The 12,152-nt window shown below is 37.9% G+C and overlaps 1 non-coding gene across 1 annotated transcript; it reads left to right on the top strand.

The window, feature by feature from the left end:
* The first annotated feature begins 270 nt into the window (after positions 1–270).
* LOC127232536 (small nucleolar RNA SNORA61) lies at positions 271–399 on the top strand. The gene has a single exon (XR_007835398.1). It is a non-coding gene; the product is annotated as a small nucleolar RNA SNORA61 (small nucleolar RNA).
* Positions 400–12,152: the final 11,753 nt, after the last annotated feature.

The following is a 12,152-nucleotide window of genomic DNA, read 5'->3' on the forward strand; positions in this document are numbered from 1 at the left end:
ATTGCTTGCTACACTGGTACTTCCTACTAAGATACATGTACGTTAATGTATGCCTCGATAAAGCTGCCTTGAAAACAGAGTGCCTATTCCTCTCTGTATCTTCCACACTGTTACTACTATTCTCAGATAGCAGCATTTTTTTAATTAGACTAATGTTTTTTCAGGTCTAATAACAATACAATTAGTATAATCAGTGAGTAGGGCAATTTAATCCAATGGTTCAATCTTTTTTAAGCATTTTGCTCATTAAAAGTCTTAAAGGCCTTTGAGACCCTTTTGGTCTTTTTCTCATCAGATCTCAACCCTGGTCTTGAAGGTTATAAAGAAGATAAAGTACACTGAAGCTGGCCTCACAACGATGAAGTCTGGTATAGAGCATAGGTCCAGATTCAAATGGTTCTGGCTATCGTTTGGAAGACAGAATAAGTTAAGAATGAAAAGGAAGAAATGTGAAGTTCTGGGCAGCCGTGGCAATGGTTGACTACATATTGACGTTTCTTGTATTCATTGAGAGGATTATTTTGTTGATGTTGATTTCTGGTAGGTTTATATTCAGCTGTGTAATCAGTGAAGGGGCTTTGCCTGTGATCATAGGTGTAGAGTTAGAAACAGGCAGGAAAAGCATCAGGCAGGTAAAAATGAAGCTCTACAAGCAGAAGTTTTTGTCTTATGTTGCATCATTTAAGCAAGTGTAACAGGATCAATAAAGCCTGTTTTGAAAAGAAAATATAGATGAGGATAAATAAAAAAAAAAAAAAAGATGCCTGTGGTTCCATTCTGAGTTAACCAGCACAGACATTTGAATATGTCCATCCATTCTTTTCAGATATAAAAATATGAATTTATTTCATTAACACAGTGAGATGTGATATACCTTTTACAGCACAAACACAACTGGCAAAAACTATTTTTCAATGTGAACAAAATCAGCAAACTTTTTTAATGCTTTCCATAAAAAAATATATTTTTACAGGTGTAAAGCCACTCTTGTGTATGCTAATAAATTATATGAATATATTAAAATAGTAGACATTACAAGCTCAAGTCCTGAAGATCACTTTCTCAATTTTAAAAAATGTAAGGAAAAAATTAAATTTAAAACTTTTTAACATCTAAAACTATATCCAACATTGTACTCCTTGTGGTGGCTTGAGTGAAAATGTCACCCTAGGCTCAGAGGATGTGACACTATTAGGAAGTATTGCTTTGTTGGAGGAAGTTGTCACTGAGGGTGAGCTTTGAGGTTTCAGATGCTCAAGACTGACCCAGGGGCACTCTTCCTGCTGCCTGCAGATCTAGATATAGAACTCCTGGATCTTTCCCCAGCACCATGTCTGCCTGTGTGATCTTCTGCAGTGCAATTACTATGGAATACTACTTTATGGTATACTTATAATTTGCAGGCCCTAGAACTCTGAACTATAAGCCAGATCCAATGAATGTCTTCCTTATAAGAGTTGCCATGGTCAAGGTGTCTCTACATAGCAATAGAAACCCTAACAAAGATGCACCATACTCCACATTCTTACATACTTTTAATAATTTACATAAATATAAGAGATAATGGAATACATTTACCACTGACAGTAAAACTCAGAAGTAATTCATTCTCTTTAAGGAGACGTGCTCGTCAAGAACCCTTACCTGTAAGATCATCATTTGTTGCATCTATTTCAGATAACTGAGTATAAATTTGGTTTCTGTCTCCTTCTAGGGTTTTTAACGAAGCACTTAACTTCAAAGAAGGAAAAGAATAAGAAAAGCAATTATCAATTACACAAAAGAAACACACATCCCCAATATACCCCATACTACTGTTCTGCAGTTATTTTCCCCGTGATGATGTTATCATGGACAACATAAAGACATCAGTGCAGCTGCCAAAGCAGCCTTCACCCTATACAATCAGGACTTTTTACACAGATTAACTAAGAACTGACAGAGGGAATAAACCAGAAGAAAACACAGCTATTATTTATTTCTCAAAAGAGTATATAGAACCATTGGAACCAGAAGAAAAGAATGCACATGGGGAATGATTAAATAAAACAATAATATTCTGAAGATATCTTTAATGGAAGAAATGAGTGTACAATTTGAACATTTCTAAATACTATAATTATAAAAATTTCTAAAGTTGATATAAAAAAAGAAATTGATAAGGAAATCCTAGGGGCTGGAGAGATAGTACAGTGGCTGCTCTTCCAGTGGACCTGAATTTAAGTCTCTACACGCACATGGCAGCTCACGACTGTCTGTAGCTCCAGTTCCAGGGAATCTCAAACCCTCATAAAAACAAGCATGCTGGCAAACCACCAATGCACAGAAAATTAATACATCAAAAGAAAAAGAAAATTCTCATCATTTATCATATAACCTTATACAAAAAAAATTAAAGCAATCTTTAAATTAGTTACTAAGGACACACAGATTTCATGTCTGCTGTAGGTCCTGCTCCTTCTCATCTAGATTTTTACATACTAATACAAACCTCAGTAGCATATATTAGCTTCCTCAAAGCTCCCTTAGGCTGATTACCTACAGTGAAAAATAAAACCATACTTAGTGAACACATCCAAATGAATACATTAGTTCTTTATCTAGTCTTGCAACCCCTCTTCTGGCCAAAATTAAATAATTTGAGGCTGAGCTTACTTGCTCTTGACTCTAATTCCAACATTTCACAGCTAAGACAAGGGGATTCCCATGAGGATAAGGCCAGCCTGGACTCCAAGGTGAATTCCAGGCCAGCTTGACCTACAGCAAGATGTTGTCTCAGTAAAAAGAGTAATTAAAATAAAATAATAATTTATATAAGGTAGAGTGATCTACACTCAGGAAGATAGACAGTGTACTACAGAGACCCAACAAGAACTGAATATTTACCTAAACAGTGTCCATGGACTTAACTACGCTTAGATTCTTATGGCATTACAGCATCCAGGTTAATTAGTCAACCGTGGCTTCAACACTAAAATTATTAATGAACCATGGCTCCAGTTAAGTACTATTAAACATAAATAGAATTTATGTTTCTTCTATTACAAAATAAAAATGAAAAATACAAATATTTTATATTACTATACCTTACTATAGTTCCCCTTTTGTTATGGAACTTAAGAGCTGTGTTGTTATAATGAAGAAATATAGGCTATAGAGAAGAACAAAAGAGAAGAAGTCTACAACTCTGAAGAGGTAAAGAAATATTTACACAAAAGACTAGCTAAATAAGGTGGAAAGGGAGCGTGGTATTTCATGAAGATAGACAAAATGTGCCAAGTCTAAGTATATGAGGAGCTCGATACACATGTGGAATGAAGAGGAAACAAGGAGCCAGTCGCCACAAGTCAGTGCACGTTATTCTCTAAGTCATTGTTCACTTCTACATCCAGATTACCATCATCAGTTACATCTTCCCCAAGCACAGAATTCCAGTCTTTCATCCTTAGCAGGCTCTCCATCAGAGACTGGATATTGAGTAAAAAGAGAAAACAAAAAGAGAAGGTAATGACTCATGATAATAGCTTTACAATTTAGAACTTAACTCATCTGAAATTCAATCCTGAGCCAATGAGATGGCTCGGCAGGTAAAAGCATCTGCCACTTAGACTGATAATCTGAGTTTAATCCCCAGAACCCACATGGTAGGAAAATTGCCTCCCAAAATTTGTCTTCTGAACTCCATACCCACATCATGGAATGCACATACCTGACACATACATACACAAGTAAATTTTTAAATATTATATTTTTTTAAATCAATCCCCATAAATAAATCCTTTTGTACCCTAAGTATCTCTCTGCAATTGAGATATGTAAACAGTTGGTTTTATCTTCTAACTCCACATTTAGGGACTATTAATCCTGAAAAACTAACTTGCTGAACATGGTACATCTTTTACCCCACCACTCAGAAGGAATAGGCAGGCAGATCTATGTGAGATGGGAGCCAGCCTGATATAATAAAGTGAGTTCTGGTAAGAAAACACTACCTCTTGAAACACTGTATGCAAAAATAAATATTATGGATATTATGGAAAGGAGGGATGGAGGAAGGGGAGGTAGTGAGGGAAGGAAGGAATGAAGGATGAAGAGAAAAAGGAAAAGAAAGAAGAGAAAACAAAATCAAATACAGTGTTTTATAATGGTTCATTCTTGTTAACTACAAAGCAATAAAATATTTTCTTTTGTGCGTATCATACACACATGAGTATGCAGGTGCACATACAGCTGCAAGAGCATGAGGCAAGAAGATGCAAGTGTCTTCTTCCATCATACTCTACCTTACTGCCTGGAGACAGGACCTCTCATGGAATAAGAACTCCACTATCTCAAAAGCATGGCTGCTCAACAGGGTCTAATCTCCACTGTCTCTGTCCCCTGTGCGGGACTCTCAGGCATGTGCAGCCATGATCTTCTTATGTGGGTGCTTAGAATTCAAACTCAAGACCTTATGTTTGCAGACCAAGTGCACTAACCCACTAAACCATCTCCCCACTCCCTAAAATACTTTCTTTTGACATTCTTTATATTTTTTACTAATTTACAGTTGGACTTGAGAGATAGCTGAGCAGTTTGGGACTTGTTACTCTACTAAAGCATCTAAGCTCTTTTCCCAGCACCCACATCAGATGGGTAACTTGTAACTCCAGCTCCAGGATATTCAGTGGTCTCTTCTGGCCTCTGTGGGAAGCATGCAGTGGCCAATAACATATGGAGTGGGATATGTTGTGTGGTGTTTCATCTATCTCCGAGACATACAAAAGCTATAAAAAAGATTCATACAAATCTATGAAAACATCATAGACATCTTGGGCACTGCACTCAGATGCACATTCCTATACATGGGCACATACAAATACACACCAACTAAAAAATTAACATCTCTGGCTGGAGAGATGGCTCAGCTGTTAAGAGCAGATATTATCTTGACAAAGGCCCAAATTCAATCTCACTACCCATATCTAGCATTTCTCAACTCCCTGTAACCTCAGCTGCAGGGACTACAACCTTTCTGGTTTCTGAGGGCCAAAAAACTCACATGATTATACCCACAAAAAACTAAAATACAGATTCTTGATTTATACAAGGAAGTAACTAGCTGGAGAGTCCAACTGAGACAAACAAAGACACGTTGTAAAATATTTTGAAGGAGTACTGGAAGACCATCAACTGATTTTTCTGCTGCTGATGTTGATATTTTTTTTTTTTTTTTTTTTTTTTTTTTGTGAAATCCGCCTATATCTGAGAGTCCACTTTGAGTTCCTGCCGCCAGCAAGATCCTTGACCCCTAAAGCAGGGCCTCTACTAAAGAAAGAGGCCTCAGCTGGAGAGTCCCAGTTTCCAGTGAGATCAGACTATCATGCAGAAACTTGCCAAGTTTCAGCTCAGCCTCTGTCCTCCTCCCCCAGCCATTGACTAGAGCCATTGGCTAGTGGCATCTTCTACATTATCCTCAGCCCTGACCCCATCCCTGGGTCCCTGTCTGTGGAGAGACCTCCTATAGAGCTTGGACTACCCAGAGATATAGATATTGACTCACTGACCACAAAATCCCACTGGGGAAGTATCATAGAGAGAGGGGGAGACCCCATCAACACCTACTGGAAGAAGCTATGAGAAGACGGCAATACAAGAAAACACCTAACAACAGAAAGACAAGCATGAAACCACCAGAATCTAAGGAATCTACACCAACTAGAATGGAACACAACAACAAAGCAGAGGAAGCAGAAGGGAACGACTTAAAAATTTCTGTCATAAAAATGATAGAGGCCCTCAAAGAAGATGTGAGAAAAATCCCTTAAGGAAATGGAGGAAAAAAACAAACAAAAAGTGGAAGAAATGAACAAATTCCTTAAGGAAAGCAAAGAAAGTACTGAAAGCCACCAAAATAAATAAATAAATAAATAAATAAATAAAAAATTAAGCAGGTAAATGAAATGGTTCAAGACCAAAAACTAAAATAGAGAAAATAAAGGCAACACAAACTGAAGGAATGCTGGAAATAGAAAAACTGGGCAAAAAATCGGGAACTACAGGCACAAGCATAACCAATAGAATTCAAGAGATCGAAGAGAGAATCTCAGGTACAGAAGATAAACTAGAAGAAATAGATTCATCGACCAAAGAAAATCATAAATCCAACAAATCCTTAACAAAAAACATACAGGGAATGTTGGACACCGTGAAAAGGCCAAACCTAAGAATAATAGGCATAGAGTAAGGTGAGGAAGCCCAGCTCAAGTTGGTGAAAGCATATTCAACAAAATCATCGAGGAAAACTTTGCAAATCTGAAGAAGGACATGCCCATGAAAGTACAAGAAGCATACCGAACCCCAAATAGGCTGGACCAAAAAAAAAAAGACCCCTCCACATATAATAATCAAAACACCTAGCATAAAGAATAAAGAAAATTAAGCGCAGTGAAGGAAAAAGGACAGGTAACATATAAAGGCAGACCTATCAAAATTACACCTGACTTCTCCATGGAAACCCTCAAGGCCAGAAGATCCTAGAAAGATGTTCTTAAATATAAAGAGAACATGAATGCCAGTCTTGGCTACTATATCCAGCAAAACTCTCAATCACTATAGATGGAGAAAACAAGATATTTAATGACAAAACCAGATTTTCCCAAAACTTATCTACAAATCCAGCCGTACAGAAATTATTGGAAGGTAAACTCCAACCCAAAGAAGGTAACTACGCCCACAAAAATGTAGACAACAGATAATCCAACTACACCAGAAACCAAGGGTAAAGAAGAACTAATATATTCAAAATACCACTGCCAACAACAAACCTAAATCGAGCAAGCATCAACAATCAATGGTCCTTACTCACGCTCAATATTAATGTCCTTAACGCACCAATAAAAAGACACAGGCTAACAGAATTGATACGAAGACAGAATCCATCCTTCTGCTGCATACAAGAAACACATCTTAGCTCCAAAGATAGACATTACCTCAGGGTAAAGGGTTGGGAAAAGATATTCCAATCAAATGGAACCAAGAAGCAAGCAAGCATAGCTATCCTAATATCTAACAAGTTAGACTTCAAACCAAAATTAATCAAACATGATGAAGATGGTCATTTCGTTTTCATCGTAGGGGAAATCCATCAACACAAAGTCTCAGTTCTGAACATCTATGCCCATAATACAAAGGCACCAACATTTGAAAAAGAAACGCTACTAAAACTCCAAGTTCATATAACACCTCACACACTTTTAGTGGGAGACTTCAATATACCACTCTCAACACTAGACAGGACCACCAATCAGAAACTCAACACAGAAACAAAAGAACTAACAGAAGTTATGTCTCAACTGGGATTAACAGACATCTATAGAACATTCCATCCAAAGAAAAAAGAATATACTTTCTTCTCTGCTCCACATAGAACCTTCTCTAAAATCGACCACATACAAGATACAAGAGAATAGGAATAGTCCCCTGTATCTTATCAGACCACCATGCTTTAAAATTGGAATTCAACAACAACACAAATAGCAGAAAACCTGCAAACTCAAGGAAACTGAACAATGTGCAATTGTACCACTCCTAGGTCAAAGAGGAAATAAACAAAAAAATTAAGGACTTTCTGATATTCAACGAGAATGAGGACACAATATGCCCGAACTTATGGGACACCTTGAAAGCATTGCTACGAGGGATGTTCATTGCACTAAGTGCCCATATGAAGAAAACAGAGGATAGTCACATAAGAGAATTAACAGCGCAACTGTAAGCCTTAGAACAGAGAGAAGTGAACTCACCCGTAGAAGTAGATGCCAGGAAATAATCAACTTGATGGCTGAAATCAACAAAATAGAAACCAGGAAAACAATACAAAAAAATCAATGCAACGAAGAATTGGTTTTCTGAGAAAATCAACAAGATAGACAAACCTTTATCCAAATTAACGAAAAAGCAGAGAGAGAATATGCAAATTAACAAAATCAGAAACGAAAAGGGGAATATAACAACAGAGGAAATGCAGACAATTTTCAGGTCATACTTTGAAAATCTGCATTCCACAAAAATTGAAATTCAAAGGAAATGGACAAATTTCTGGATAATTATAACTTACCAAATTAAATTAAGAACAGAAAAACAACTTAAATAGACCTAAAACCTGCAAAGAAATAGAAGCAGTCATCGAAAGCCTTCCAACCAAAAAAGTCCAGAGCCAGATGGATTCAGTGCAGAATTCTACCAAACACTAAAGGAAGAACTAATACCACTACTCCTCAAACTATTCCACAAAATAGAAACAGAAGGTTCATTGCCAAACTCTGTTTATGAGGCCACAATAACCTTGGTACCCAAGCCTCACAAAGACACAACTAAGAAAGAAAACTATAGACCAATATCCCTGATGAATATCAATGCAAAAATACTCAATAAAATACTGGCAAACTGAATTCAAGAATACATCAGAGAAATCATACTCCATGACCAAGTAGGCTTCACCCCTGGAATGCAGGATGGTTTATCACACAAAAATCTATCAAGGTGATCCACCATATAAACAAACAGAAAAAGAAAAACCATATGATTATCTCCCTAGATGCTGAAAACTCTTTCTACAAAATTCAACACCCTTTCATGATAAAGGTCTTGGAGAGGTCAGGGATAATAGGAACATACCTAAATATAATAAGAACCATATACAGCAAACCAACTGCCAACATCAAACTGAATGGAGAGAAACTTAAGCCAATTCCTATAAAATCAAGAACAAGACAAAGCTGCCCTCTCTCTCCATATCTCTTCAATATCGTACTAGATGATCTAGCTAATGCTATAAGACAACAAAAGCAGATCAACGTGATCCAATTTGAAAAGGAAGAACTCAAACTGTCTCGATTTGCAGATGATATGATAGTTTATATAAGCAACCCAATACACTCTACCAGGGAACTGCTACAGCTGATAAACACCTTCAGAAAATTAGCAGTATACAAGATAAACTCAAAAAAATAACAATAGCCCTACTTTTTTCAGACGACAAAGAGACAGAGAAAGAAATTGAGAAGCATCACCCTTTACAATAGCCTCAAGCAACATAAAGAATCTTGGTGTAATGCTTACCAAACAAATAAAAGACCTATATAACAAGAACATTGTGGCTCTAAAGAAAGAAATTAAGAAAGACACCAGAAAATTGAAAGATCTCCCATGCTCTTGAACAGGTAGGATAAACATAGTAAAAATGGCAATCTTACCAAAAGCAATCTACAGATTCAATGCAATCCCCATTAATATCCCCCCACAATTCTTCACTGACCTTGAAATGATAATAATCAACTTTATATAGAAAAACAAAAGACCCAGGATAGCCTAAACAACCATATACAATATAAGAACTTCAGGAGGCATCACCATTCCTGATTTTTAAATCTACTACAGAGCTATAGTTCTGACAACAGCCTGGTATTGGCATAAAAATAGACAGGCAGATCAATGGAATGGAATTGAAAATCCTGATATTAACCCACACACCTAATGAACACCTGATTTTCAACAAAACAGCTAAAATTATACAATGGGGTGCAGACAGCATTTTCAACAAATGGTGCTGGCACAATTGGATGAGGGTGTGTAGAAGACTGCAGATAGACCCATGTCTGTCACAAAACTCAAGCCCAAATCGATCAAACACCTCAATCCAGCCACACTGAACCTCTTAGAAGAGAAAGTAGGAGGTACCCTTGAAAATAACTCCATTGGCACAGACCCTGAGAAAAACAATTAATAAGGGACCTCTTCAAACTTAAAAGCTTATGTAAGGCAAAGGACACAGTGGACAAGACCAAATGGCAGCCCACAGACTGGGAAAAGATTTTTCACCAATCCTGTATCCGACAAAGGGCAAATTTTAGAACTCATGAAACTAGTCAACATAACACCAAATAACCCTATTAAAAAATGGGTTACAGAATGAAGAAAGAATTCTCAACACAGGAAATCAAAAAGGCTGAAAGACACTTAAGAAAATGCTCCACATCCTTAGCTATCAGGGAAATGCAAATCAAAACATCTTTGACATACCATCTTACTCCTGCCACAATGGATAAATTAGAAACACCAATGATGACTCATGTTGGAGAGGATGTGGAGAAATGGGAACACTCCTCCACTGCTGGTGGGAACGCAAACTCATACAGCCATTTTGGAGATCAGTATGGCGGTTCCTCAGGAAAATGGGAATTAGTTTACAACAGGACCCGGCAATCCCCCTCTTGGGCATATACCCATATGATCCACATCCACACAAAAAAGACATCTGTTCAACTATGTTCACGGCAGCACTATTTGTAATAGCAAAAACCTGGAAGCAGCCTAGATGCCCCTCAATTGAAGAATGGTTAATGAAGATGTGGCACATCTACACAATGGAATACTACTCTGCAGAAAAAAATAATGGTATCTTGAAATTCGCAGGCAAGTGGATGGCACTTGAAGAAACCATCCTGAATGAGGTAACCCAGTCACAAAAAGAGGAACACAGTATGTACTCACCCATATGTGGATTTTAGACCTAGATCAAAGGATCACCAGCCTATAATTCACACCACCAGAGGAACTAGGATAGAAGGTGTATTCTAAGAGATTCATATAAAGTCCCTCACAGAACTGGGAAGGGACAAATCCCCCAGAGCTCAGTTGAAGTGGGGGGGGGGGCAGCAAATGGAGAGAGAAGTAGGAGAAAACAAGAGGGAGTAAAGGAAAACATGCGCGACCAGGAAGATTGAGCCCGGTTAGGAGTAGAAGATGAGAGAGAGAGAGAGAGAGAGAGAGAGAGAGAGAGAGAGAGAGAGAGCATAAAAGATGGAGCCAATAATGGTTTGAAGTTAAATTGAACACAAAGAAAGGTCTAGAGAGCTACAAGACTGCTGCCAACTAACAATCTGAGCTTCTGTGGAAAGGCTATCATAAATGCCCTTCCCGAAGAGTGAGATCAACAACAAACTTATCCATGTAGTACTAAACTTGTGCCTGATGGAAACAGGAGCAAACACCCATACATAAACACTGAGTCGAAGTAGAACCCGGATGCAGATGGAGAGGACAAGACCAGGCTGCAGAAACACATAGAGACAGCTTACCTGAACAAGAAGGAGCTAATGGGCCAGCAGACTGATAGCTGGGAAGCCAGCATGGGACTGACTCAGGCCCTCCTGAATATGCCTCTCAGCCAGAAGGACTGAGCAGTCTAAGGGACCTCAGACAGTGGAGCCAGGATGTATCCCTGTTGCACAAAAGGACCTTGTGAACACATCCCCCATGGAGGGATAACTGCCTTAACCTAGAGACAGGAGAGAATCCCTAGTCCCTACTTCACATGACGTGTCAGATCTACATGACCCCAACTGGATGGCATTCCCCTACATATGGAATTGGGGTGGGGGGATAGGAGGGGAGGGTGGATAGAGTGCATGTGAGAGGGCAGAGAGGGAGAGGGAACTGGGATGGACATGTAAAATAATAAATTAAATTAAAAAAATGCTTTGACTCCAAAATTTAAGCTCAAGGACAAGTTACTGGGGAAAAGGATTTCTATTTTTGTTTCCACAGAAAATGAAAAGATGTGGATTCCTTCCAGACTAATGTGGTTTGATAAAGCCAGACTGCCTGAAACAGAGTACCAGGTGATCCTACATTCAAAACAGCTGGACAAAGCATCCTTACAGACTACAGCCAGGATTTCTGCATCTTCTTGGAATTACCTTGTCAGAGCCCCTTACCAGCAGGAAGTAGTTTGGAAAGAATGATGCCCAAATTCCCAAATATTGTCTAATGTTTGTTTTCATTTAAATGGAATTGGTTATATAAAATAACAAAAAGGTAAAAATCATTATTTTATTTCTTTATTCATGAACACTAGGCTAAAATACTGGCGAACAAAGACATGGAGTGTTAACATATATATTACAAATCTATGTATGTTCTAGAAGCATTTGAAATGTAACAAAAAGACACAATAGCAAATAAAAGCTGTTAAAATTATTTGAACTAAATAATTTGAACTAAACCCAACAAGCCATTACCTTGATCTGATTATCCTTAACCTTTAGGAGTTGCTCTGCCTGTACGTTGGATACTTCGATTGCTATTTTCTGTTTATTGAGTTGATTCAT

This window comes from Phodopus roborovskii, unplaced genomic scaffold, assembly GCF_943737965.1.
Source record: "Phodopus roborovskii unplaced genomic scaffold, PHOROB, whole genome shotgun sequence".
NCBI lineage: Eukaryota > Metazoa > Chordata > Mammalia > Rodentia > Cricetidae > Phodopus > Phodopus roborovskii.